Source organism: Cucurbita maxima, unplaced genomic scaffold (genome assembly GCF_002738345.1).
Source record: "Cucurbita maxima cultivar Rimu unplaced genomic scaffold, Cmax_1.0 Cma_Scf00325, whole genome shotgun sequence".
Lineage (NCBI taxonomy): Eukaryota > Viridiplantae > Streptophyta > Magnoliopsida > Cucurbitales > Cucurbitaceae > Cucurbita > Cucurbita maxima.
The window spans coordinates 32564-45723 of record NW_019272341.1 but is presented as its reverse complement, the minus strand read 5'-3'; the positions used below and the strand labels follow the sequence as shown (position 1 = coordinate 45723).

Below are 13160 nucleotides of genomic sequence, written 5' to 3'. Positions count from 1 at the left end.
TAGAAACTATAAATGACCATTATATTCATTGGTCAGATATTGCAATTGTGAAGAAGTGAAGAAGTCCTCCTTATATAAGTATCTTTTCTTTTTCTCTCCTACCCACCTTATACATAACATGTTAAATTAACTCATACTGAAAAAAAATCATTTTTTCTTTTGGAGATGCGGGGTATCGATCCCCGTACCTCTCGCATGCTAAGCGAGCGCTCTACCATTTGAGCTACATCCTCACAATTTTTACATCACAAAACCCTAAATTTTCATCATCAATAATAGTGAAAATGAAGAAATATTGCTACACAACAGGTCATGAATAAGGAAAAATTTGAAAAGAAACAATATATTTAATAATACATAATCTTATTTTTGGAGATGTGGGGTATCGATCCCTGTACCTCTCACATGCAAAGCGAGTGCTCTACCATCTGAGCTACATCCCCATGATTCTTACATCATAAAACCCTATTAATGTCCCATCATCAGTAATAGTGAAAATAAAAAAATATCAAAATATTAATAACAAATAGTTTAGATATCCCCACAATTCTTACGTCACAAAGTCCTATGCATCTCGTCATCAGTAATAGTGAAAATGAAAAACTATCCCAGCTCATTATGTCCTAAATAAGAAAAAATTGAAAAGAAATAATATATTTAATAATCGATTCAATTAAGATGCAAGGTATTGAGCCTCATACTTTCCACATGGGAAATCAACGCTATACCATTCGAACTACATCCCTACGATTTTTACATCAAAAAACCCTAAACGTCCCTTCATCAATAATTGTGAAAATGAAGAAATATCACTACTCAACATGTCATGAATAAGGAAAAATTGAAAAGAAGTAATTTTCAATAATAGTGACATGAAAAACTATCCCTGCTCATTATGTCGTATCCACATTAGAAGTGAGCGCTCTACTATCTGAGCTACAGCCCCATACTACAATCTCTTGAAGGGGCATTTTGAGAATCAAACTCGAGACCTCTCACTCCCAGAGCGAGAATCATACCACTAGACCAAATGCCCTTGTTATACCACTTGAAACGTATGTATGAAGCCNGGCATTTCAAGAATTGAACTCAAATTGCACCACAAGTGAGAATCATACCACTAAACTAAATGTCTTTTCTTGAACACCCAATATTTTTAACTTCTACTTAAATATATTTTTCTCTCATGAAAAGTTGAATTGTTATAATATAAAAGGGTTANTGTTTCTTTGCATAATATGGATTTAGTTGAACTATTATTATCGATAAGATGGAGAAAGAAATTTTCTTTGAAATGACTAATAGACTTAGGTTCATCGTTGTTGTTTTTAACTTGTGATTTTGCAGAAAGTTTAACTAATATGAACTGTCATGTCACAAGAACTTTAAAGTAAATCAAGAATATACCCTAAACATCATTCAAGATGGCAATAAAATGGAGTTAAATTGAACACACTTTAGTTTCATGTTTGGCGTGTTTAAGATAAAGCATAATTGTCTTAATGATCTTAAGAGAAATTCCTATTTTATTAGAGGAGACCAACTTTATTTAAGGTACTAGGAGTTTAAGAATCTGGATTTGAATCTGGTTAAGAAACAGTAAGATTTGAAAGTTTTGAATTCTAGACCAAATTTGTATCTAATTATTTCTTTTTATGACTAATTATAAATTAAGAGAAAAATATTTTTGTAAAGATAGATTAAACTCTAAAGCTTTGGTGACAAAACCATGTTTAGACTAGCAGTTTAAAGTTAGGAGATGCGGTCACAGGTGTGATTATTTTGGATGGGTTCGTATGAGGGAGCCTTCAAAGATTGTGCACTCACAGATGGGGTTGTTATGCAGCGTTAGGTTGTTATGCAGCCTTCAAAGATAAAGAGTCGTATATCTCTATGACTCACCTCGATGACACGTCTCTCCGCGACCAAGTAAGCAGTCTAACCCTATTTTGTAGTATATGATATGTTGTAAAACTTGTATGAATTTATTGTATGTTTTGATTTTCGTGGTAGTTATAAAATGTCCTTGAACATTAAAGAGTGAACGTTAACTATATAAGACCATAATGGATCAACGTTATAGTGTCTAGATATGGTGAGGAGGAAAAGAGTGGTCATGAGACATATGACTAGCCTTAGGAAAACAGAGAGTTTTCGTTGCAGAGTGCGAGACATCTAATCCATGAAATTTTGGTATTAGAAATGAAGAAACTGGAGATGGTCCCCAAACGTCTATATGGACCATTTCCAATCGCACTTTCTTTGGTTCTCTAGCAATTTTTGTGAAGCTAACTCGTTTATATTTTTCCATAACGCAGCTCTCACAAACACCCATATCAATAGATTTTAGGCCTTCTAAAACTCCATTTGCACCCATCATCTTCATTTCTTTGATGCTCATATGTTCAAGTCTATTGACACTACTGTAGGGTGCATAAACATGGTTGTTGTTGCTGTTACTTGAATTGGAAGCACTCTTAGCAACAGCAACCATGTTTATACACTCTACATTAGTGTATAGGGTTCCCGATTTTAGGTCATGCTACCACCATGACACCCTTCACAATATTCCCAAAACTCTTTCCAAACTCGGCTGCATAACCTGTGCTATCCAACTGACAAATAGAGATTAGATTCTTTTTGAGATCAGGAATATATCTGACATCCTATAATATCCACACACTCATTTCCTGTTAGAGTTTATATGTAGACATCTTTATTCCCTTCAATCTCCAACGTTTTGTTGTCGGCAATATACACCTTCCTAACATTTCCTTATTGGAAATTTTGAAACAAATCCTTACTTGGATTCGAATGAAACGATGCAACTGAATCTAAAATCCAAAATTCAATTGGGCTGTTCATGCTAAGGATTAAAGCATTCTCAGTATCTTCTGCTGAATATATGGAATTATCGTTATCTTNCATCAATTTTGTACGATCTGTCCGAAAGTGTTATTTTTCTTCACAATTTCAACACTTTACGTTTTGTTTGTTTGGAGATTTTTCCCAGTTTCTTAATTTTGATCGCCCATGTTTGTTTGGGCTCTTTTATTTACTTCTTCCCCTTCGATCAACAATGAGAGCATTGCCTCATGAATCTTCAATTTCCCGTTTGGGCTTTCGCTGACATCTCAAATTTCACTAAATTTCAGTTTAATAGATCCTCATGAACTGTTGATTGCAGCAACAACAGTATACCACGACTCGAGTAAAGATGACATCAAAATCAATGCTTTAATCTTATTTTTTAACATAATTTCCACCCAACTCAATTGACTTACAATCATGTTGAACTAATTTATATTGATCTTCAACAAATCAACATTTGTAGATTGAACAACCTTTGCATCAAATACACCTTGTTCATATCCGACATATTTTCGTACATATTTAACAACACCTTCAATAGGCTCGATGTCGTCTTCTCTTTGATGATGTTGAACGTCATGTTTCTGGACAGCGTCAACCACATTAACCCTATAGCATGACAATTCTTGAGCTTCCAGTCCTCCGTGGTCATGGTATCCGGTTTCACCCTCAAAAGGGGTTCCTGAATATCTTTCTCGTACAGATAATCTTCAATCTGCATCTTCTAGAAATTGATATCAAATCCATCAAACTTTTCAATTCTTGAACTTTCCATCTTCACAGATTGTGGTGAATCTCTCCTCGCTCTCGTACTAGTTATTAGGATCACACAACACCGCACACAGTTAATCTAAATGAACACAAAAAACATGNTTCAGTTTATTATATGTAGCTTCACTATATCTAAACGCCTACTATATAGTTAGCCTTCATATCCAACATTCTAGAGCCCAAATAGTCAGGAATTGACATTCTGCTAGAACACAAAGTCATTTACATGCCCCTAGAAAATGCCTAGTAGTAATGGAGTCTAACCCAATGATCATTCAGACAAACATCCATCAACCAAGAGGGGTGAAAATGATGATGATAGTACAGTTGAGAAAGAATCTTAGCCATGATGAATCTACACTTGCTGCCATTGTTGTATTTGAAAAGGGGAAGTGCAAGTGTGCGAACCTCAACAAAAACTTTATTTCCACTACATGAACCCCGACCCAAAACAAGAAGGTCAAATATTGGGTTTAACTCCACCAAGAGAGATAAATCACAAGATTAGTTTTATGTCGCCTGCCACAAACTGATGTCATGCGGCTCAGCCTGAGCTAGTTTAATTCTACAAATAGCAAAATGGCATGTTCACAGTCGGGTTTATTTGACCTCCAAAAGCTCTTGTCAGTGATCACTCAAATGCTTGGCAAAGACACCAAGCCAACACCTCTACTAAATAAGGGAGACAAAAACAAACCACTAAAGAACCACATGTTCACGCAAAAATACCAACCATACGAATGAAGAGAAGGGTCGACCACAATAATTTCAAAGCAAATAGAGAATTATAATAAGTTAAGGTCAGATCAACATTGAGTTCAAAGCAACAAGAACCAAAGACTGGTGCGAAAATTCTATGGACTAGTCGAAGTTATACACAAGATTAGAAAGACATCATATAAAATCCAATTGCTCTTATGGATACAGACTAACCCTGTTGTCCACCTCAGTAACTTGAAATGTTATTATTCTGACCAAGAAAACATCAAGTAGAAGCAAGTGGTATCACGTCATGCAAAGAAGAAAATGTTTCAAGCAAATAAAGTAGGAAAGACACCAATAGAGAAGAGTTGAAGAGTTAACAAACCGAGAAGTGATTTCCAACAGCTTCTAGTAGGTTGGAAAAGACTCCTCAATACTGAGATCAGCTAGAAGCGCATCGCGAGACCTAAAGTCAGTCTCATCCTACAATGTTGAGTTTATGAAGAGCCGGTTGATAGAGATATTGACAAATTGTGTAAGGGCAGATGTCGCGGTCATGATTGGCCAAGGCGTGTTGCCTGTGGCTGCATGTTAGATGACTCAGCTATTCTTGTAAACGATTTGTGGTTCATGGTGGCATGCTCATTCCAAACCCCTTTTACTTGCATTCATCTTAGATAGGCTTTTACTATTATTGTTGTGCCAATACGGGGTGTATGAATAGTCATCAAAATCATATCTACACCCATCATTACTAAAATGTCCCAAAATGTACTATGGGAGAACGTGACCAGTTGTTGTTTGTTCACTTTTAGCTTATAACATTACTCTATATGAAATTGTTTTTAACGTATTTCCTCGCTCACGTTTTCTAAAATATTTCTTCTAAACGTGATTCGAGCATACACCGTTATTGTTCCTTCAGTCTAAATTTTGCATGGTTGACTTGTTCATTGGATTAGAACAAATGTCACATAATAAGTGTCTCACTACTGCAAGAGTGCGATTGTGACACTTGTCTTCCGTTCAGTTGTGGGCTGCATCTTCTGACTAGTTACGTGCTTCTGACTAGTTACGTGAGTTTGGCTTGGAGCATACATGTAGATTGAAAAAGAAATGGTTGGATGCGGACTGCGAATAAGGGTTGGGCCACGGAAGGATTGTGACCACAGATGACCTATGTAGAAAATTTGTACTCCTTTCCTAAAACCTTTAGCAAACAACATACCCAAAACAGATGCGCTACACCTCGTCTCACCCCCCCGGAGCATATGGATCCACCCAATCGATGAACACTCAAACCAAACTCGCCCATACTTTTTGGCATAGGGACGTGAGAACCAATCCGAGTAATCTATAGTGGGGAGACCCCTTAAAGCAACAAACGAGAATGACTAGGTTGATAGCAAGGTTAAAGAAAATGTGAGTATAAAAAGACGTATCGCATAACCGTCCCTGTAAGCAGCTTCATTCTTTCTTGATCTATGCACCGACTTTATGAAAAAAATCAGTCTTTCTGCTAAAAGTGTGACTGTTGAGTACGGATAAGCGAACCTCTTGGTTCGGGGGAAACCGGAGATGTTGGCTAAGAAAACTAAGCAGGCAAGTACAGGACGGACAAATGCACATACAAATTGATTGACATGATCCCTCTCTCTCTCTCTTTGGCTAGTTTGCTAGCTACGCGATAAGCGGGAAAGCATACCAGGCAAGGAAAGAAAGGCTGCTCGATCTCCTGTAAGGCCAACCCTCAACGGCGAGCTCAACAGGCAATGCTATAAGTTCAATAGAAGTCCAAGGTTTCGTCTACTACGGACCTGGAAGCTCTTGGAGGAGCTAACATGAAATGAGAAATACATTCGATTACGACAACTAATAGATAGCGAACTTTTTGGTAGAAACTGATTGATCCCTTGGCTCCGGCAAGAAAAGGAAAAGGTAGTCGTAATCCTACCTTTTCCGTCGGAAGAGAGGAAAGTTTGAGCTGAAAGATTGAATCACACTTGGTAAGAAAGACGGGCTTAGCAGGTTTCTCCAAACGTATAAACAAAAAGAGAATATCGATACGCATACATTCTTGCATGGAAAAACCTAGCTGAACCGGATCAAGGGTTCTAACCTAGTTCGACTGACCTTCTTTGGCTAGCCCCCGCACCTTGTAATGAGGTCAACCCGTATGTGCTTTTTCTTTTCGTTTAGCGAGATAACTTACCAGCTCTTTCAGCTCGTAGCAGGAGTATGAAAAGTGGAATCCTCATCTTGAGTCGAGTCCGCATTGCCATACGAATCGACATCAGCCAAACCACGGGCTCCTATTTTTTCTTTAACGAAAGCGGATTTAACAGTTTCAATAAAACCAACCTCTTTTAAAGAAGGAGTCACTCTACCTTGATCATTGTGGACATACGCAGCTCCCACTTTACCTTTCCCTACCGTGAAAAGGAAAGTTCCCTCACGATAGGCCCTCCCAGCTCTCAAACGTCTTTCAATCAATCAAGAGAGGTATAGAATAGTACAACAAACCAACAAGACAAGAATGGACTCATAAGATGGGCAGTCAGGGAATCGATTTCATTTAGGTTATCCGCCAAGGAAATGATCAAGGAATTCTCTATACACGGCTCAGAGATGACCATATTGTTGCACATCCCTAATAAAGTACCGTATGCAAGAGGAGCTTTTGAAAATGAAAGCGTGTAAAACTCAGATCCACTTTCTCTTCAATTCGTGAACTTCAGATCTGATCTTCCTTTCATCTCCGGGTGACTGAGAGAGAATTTAGGCCTGGCGTGCATCCTATTCAGTCAACAATAAGGTACAAAGAGGATTGATTAAATGGGCTTGAAGTACCATTATCGTTAGGTCGAAGATCTCTACTAGGTTTAGTGCACTTTGGTAGTTGCGAATGTTCCCGTAATCGAATGTCTTTCTCATTCGACATTCTCTCTTACCAAGCACTCATACTCGCCAGGGTTGAGGAGACAGTCCGTCAGCTAATTGGACTTCGAGATTGCGTATACGCGAAAAGAGCTCGCTTTCGACTTTCTACCTCAACGTTTTGTGCTCGGTTCTGGTTCAGGAAAGGGTATGATCTCTTTCATTGGAGCACATTGATGCCGAAGGAGTCTTCGGAACTGGTGGAGAGGCTATTATGACTTCAGGCTATTCAAATAGCATGACTGATACCACAAAGAAAGGATATTTAAGTCACACTCGTGGAATCTTAATATATGATACAAAAAACTGATGACTGATAAGGTAAGAGATTTTAAAAGACAGAAGAATGACAATTCTAGGTGTGATAGAAAAGGATAACTTTTTTTTTTTCAGTGTGCGTGGTTCGGTTCAAATCTATGGCTCTCTGAAACTTTTTCATCGGTTATTTGGGCGCGTCTTCCAGGATTGTGATAATAGATAACCTATGTGGCCACATTTAAAACCATATTATCTTGCATAATTCATTTTGATATAATATTGTTGGGGGCGGGCATTTTGAGAATCAAACTTGAGACCTTTCACACTCAAAACGATAATCATACCACTAGACCAAATGCCTTTTGTAGCAAATCTATAATTCTTAGTTGCTAGTCTATGTGCCTCAATAGATGGCCTCAATAGATGAAATTTATATAAGTAGTGCATTGCCACGAATTCCTCTGGGTTTGGCCTCATTGAAAATTATTTTAGTGCTTTTTTTCTTTGGAGTGGCATTTCGAGAATCGAACTTAAGACCTCTTGCACCCAAAGCAAGAATCATACAACTAGACCAAATGCCCTTATTATGGGCTATATATTAAGTTTTTTTTTTGGAATGTACCATCATTATTTCATTTATTTTCTTTGTTAATGAAATCCATGAGCAATAATCATTATTATATCTTTTAGATCTAGACTGCTGTTAAATTATTTACATAGGGTTTGCGACAATTACTGTAGAAAGAATTATTTACGCGACAATTACTGTAGAAAGAAGAAAATAGTGTAAGTTTTAGTTCGATAGTTCCATTTGAGACACATATCGTGGAGTACACAAATAAAGCAAATATCGAAAGTGGAAAAGATAAAATGTTATTAAAAGAGCATCATCATTATAGTTTTAATTGCCTTAATTTTTGGTTTTTAAAGATTAAGATGGAAGAATATACACTAGGTTGTTGAGTTATTTTCTCTAAGGCTCAATTCTCAAAAGATTTGAGCTCGAAACCTCTCCCACCTTAAGCGAGAATCATACCACTAGACCAAATGCCCTTTCTAAAAAATTGCAACATTTTTAACTCATTATATTTTATTCTCTCAAGTTTGAAACCTATTTTCTTGAGCAGTTGTTGGACTATAAAACAAAAAGTTGATGGTCTAGTATTTTACTTGTAAGTAAGGCATGTAATATTGAATTGTTCTAATATGCAAGTGTTCAAATAAACTACAACCCAACAAATGAATCAAACTAATCAGTTTGGGTTGGGCTGGATTTATTCGGCTCAGTTCATCAGTTTGTTTGATTTAATTCTTCTATTTTGCTTCCTATGACAAGAAAATAAAGTTGTATTGAATGTACCATAGTTTGATTTATGGCAAACTCATATGAAATATAATTGCATTAATAGTACTCAGAGTTGGAGTCTGTAAATATTTCATGAACTTAAGTGCAACTCATGTTTCATTAAAGACGAGATAAACTTTAGTTAAGTAACTGGAACTTTAAATTACTTCATGTGGAGCTTCAATTACTCTATGTTAGTTACTATCTTTAGGATTTACTAATTGGACACAGAGATCTTGGATTTAGGGGATTGTTTTATGTAATTTTCAACTACAACTTATGTTTTCAAATTTATAGGTCATAATTTAGGTAGTGATTGTATATTATGGATGAACACTAGAGTTTCTATCTCGTTCACCACAACTACTCTAGTTTTTGTTTGAAGGCTATAATTGTCATCTATGTTGTATGACAATAAAATTTGTTTCGATGAAATTTTAGTTAAAGTTGCATATTTTACTTCTTGGAGTAAAAAATTTGTTTCTTAGAATAATATGAATTTAGTTGAAGAGTTATTAGGAATAAGATGGAGAAAGAAATTTTCTTTAAAATAATAAACCGACCAAATTCATCTTTGTTGTTGTCTAATTGTGATTTTATAAAAACACTTAACTAATATGAAATATCAAGTTAAATCAAGAATATATCCTACACGTCATTCAAGATGATAATAAAATAGAGTTAAATTGAACGCAGTTTTAATTTCATGTTTGGTAGGTTCAATATGAAGCATAATTGTATTAATGATATTAAAGAGAAATTCGTGTTTTATTAGAAGAGACCAACTTCATTTAACGTACTAGGAGTTTAAGCTACTTCCATTTTAATTTCAATCACTCCACAATGATTACAAATTTAAGGTTGGCTAATTGAACATCAATTATCAACTTTAGGTTATAATTTAGGTAGTAGCCATTATAATATTAATGAGTATAAGAGTTACAATTCTTCCATGGACCATATGTCTTATAGTTAAATGAATATATATATCTATTATGTATGTCGAGGTCTGGATAAAGCACAAAGTAGTAAGAAACACCATTGTCAACTCTAGAGCCACCCACAACTCATGATGGAGACCAATGCAAAATATTTTAACATCCTTTAGCATCAAGATACAGGAAAGATGAACGCCGTCAAATTGGAAGCTTTGCCTGTCGTAAGAGTCACAATGAGAACTCTAATCAAGCTGGAGCCTTGGACTTGGCAAATTGTTTAGTGATAGTTGAAATGGATGACTTCGACGTCGTGTCAGGAATGAATGTCCTGCTGAAACACAAAGTAATTTACATGTCCCTAGCAAAATACCTAGTAGTAACGGAGTCTAACCCAACGATCATTCAGAAAAACATCCATCAATCAAGAGGGTTGAAAATGATGTCGATACTATACGATATATACGATATATTTAACCGCATTTTTGTTTTATTTACGAATTAAACAAAAAGAGAGAATCTGAGATATTTAAATAAGATTTAATATCTTAATCAAATGAGCCAGAATTAATTGGGATTGTCATTTGAACTAATATTAAATATTAATTAAGTAATTTAATTAATCATTTAATATTACTTTATTTGAAATTAATAATTCAAATTGATTATTAAATCAATATGAAAAAAGTCAACATGTTGACTTCATTTAATGAAAAAATCTATGTTAGTGGAATTTTGAGGTGTCAAAATTTGGTCTAATCAAACTTGCATGCTTGCCAAATAAACCCCACAAATTTGAGTGGAATTTTGAGTGTCAAACTTTGGTTAACTCAAGCATGCATGCTTGTCACATAATCCCAAACATTTGAGTGGAATTTTGAGTGTCAAAATTTTGTGATCTCAAATTTGCATGAACATGCAAACATGACTCTATAAATAGAGGGATCATAATACATGAAAGGTCTTCTTATTGGAGAAAAACCTTGAGAAAAACCTCTCACAAACACTCTCTTCATATATACAAAATCTCTCCCAAGTTTAGTCATTCACCGGATTCCACAATCCCGTTCTAAGGCCGGAATATAGTGGAGAAGACACTAGTGGTGGTTCGAAACCGGTTCGTGAGGAAAAAGGAATTTAAACTACAAAAGGTTAGTATTCAAACTCATTAAGTTTTAATACTTATGAACAAGCTAGTTATTTACTATAATTGACGTTCTAAAAGTTCCTAAGATTCAAATTGCTTCCTCATGTGTTATATTAACACATTCATACTCAACTTCTTCCTCTGAAGCTACAGGAATCCTTAATTTGAAGGAAAAGAGATCGTAGATAGGAATTCGACTCTTATCTCTAATTTAATTTCGAAACCTATTTCCTTTAATTCAACACGCTGTCGAGGTTATTTTTCTTCGTGGTCTTCTATGGAAGCATTCCTTGGAGGTGCAGAAACTTATTGGAACCATTTTTGCTCGATGAGTCATCATGTATCCTCGGATTGGATTTTCATGTTTTTCTTCAAGTTCTTCAATGGCGGATTGAATTGGGAGAATGGTTTCTAGGCACTTTCAACACTCTATTACTCCATAGAACTTGTGGGTAATCTTGTTGAGAAACTGTAGGAATAAGTTTGAAGAGAAATGGTGGAGGATTGCTCTCGAATTTGGAAGAAATCTAAGAGTAGAAGACCTATAATCTAAACGCTTATTGCCTTCGATTGGGGGATCGACCTTTCTCGATTATTATTCCATACTGTTGCTCCTACTTCAGACTTTATAGGAGATGCTTAAACCGACATTGAGAGCTCTAGAATCTTCGTTATTTAGAAGTTCGAAGAGAAATGGTGGAGGATTGCTCTCGATTTTGGAAGAAATCTGAGAGTAGGAGGCCCATAATCTTAACGCTTATTGTCTTTGATTAGGGGATCAAACTTTCTCAATTCTTATTCCGTATTGTTGCTCCTACTTCGGACTTTATAGGAGGAGCTTAAACCGACATTGAGAGCTCTAGAATCTTCGTTATTTAGAGATCGAACTTTCTGGATAATTTTTCGGAGATATCAACTCCGATCATAGCCTTACCGACCTTGGCTTTGAATACTAATCGTTGGCTGTGATGATCCGTGCATGTTCGTTCTAGATCATATCAAATTTTGGAGGCGATCTAATGGTTGAGATCTAATGGTCTAGATCATAATCATGTAATCCTACTGGTAAATCGTGGTGCAGGACATCTCATTTAGCTAATGGGAAAGGTAGGCCTATCATAACATCAAGCTCATGATACATATTGCAGGACATCCTACCTAAAGAATAGGTCTTTTATTACACATCGTAATAGCAGATAATGGTTACTTATGGGTATGGATCCTAGAAACTTATTTAGCATGTTATTCACATAGTTCTAGGTACTTGGTACATGGATTATTGATGAACCTAGGTTTATACATAATGTCTTGGGTTAAGCTTTAGGAGTTGAGGTTTTAGCATAGGAAAACATTAGAGGGTAACCTAACATGGACTGATTCGTGTGTAAACCTACTAGCACTATGAGGACCTCTTTCCTTCACCAAACTTATGGGTAAACTTATTTAGAAGGTCCAGGAACAAGCTTGCTTCTTGCCCCTAATAGTCTACCCTAATTCATAATTTAGTTACGAATTTTCCACTACCATTGAAACATCTAGAATTTCTATAATTTCATTCTTTATTTTTCTGAATCTTCTGCCATAAAAGTCTTCTCCGATCATATCCTTCCTTTTTTAAGCACCTTGTAATTATAATTCTATAAAAAATTTAATGATTCAGGAAGTTTATAAAAATTAGAAAAAGTACCATTTTCTCAATGTTTTTTTAATTCTACGTGTTCTTTGCTTCTAGATAAAACCTAGTAGGGATTATACACTGTCTCTTATTGGAGACCTTGAGTGTTGCAAATTCTCCTCTCCTTTGAAAACTTTCGGTCATCGAAAGTGCTTATTCTAAAATAGGTCAGGGTACAAGGTTCTTATTTGCCTTCTGTTTCCCAAGTGGCTTCTTCTACTCTATGATTCTTCCATAGGACCTTAACAAGAGCGATTTTCTTGTTTCTCAATCTTTTGACTTTCTTGTCTATTATTTGAATCGGGTCTTCTTTATAGGTTAGGTCATCTCTCAATAAGAGAGTTTCATGAGCCAGTATGTGCGAAGGATCTAGGGTATACGACAAATTTGGACATTGTCCGATTCTATAGGCCATAGATCCAATCCTTTCTAATATCTCAAAGGGACGGATAAGCCTAAGGCTTAGCTTCCCCTTTTTACCCCACCTGAGCACCTCTCTCATGGGGTGCTACCTTTAGG

General features: G+C 35.9%; 1 non-coding gene across 1 annotated transcript; it reads right to left on the bottom strand.

Moving 5' to 3' along the window:
* Positions 1-160: 160 nt before the first annotated feature.
* On the bottom strand, positions 161-233 carry TRNAA-AGC. Its single transcript has one exon. It is a non-coding gene; the product is annotated as a tRNA-Ala (tRNA).
* Positions 234-13160: the final 12927 nt, after the last annotated feature.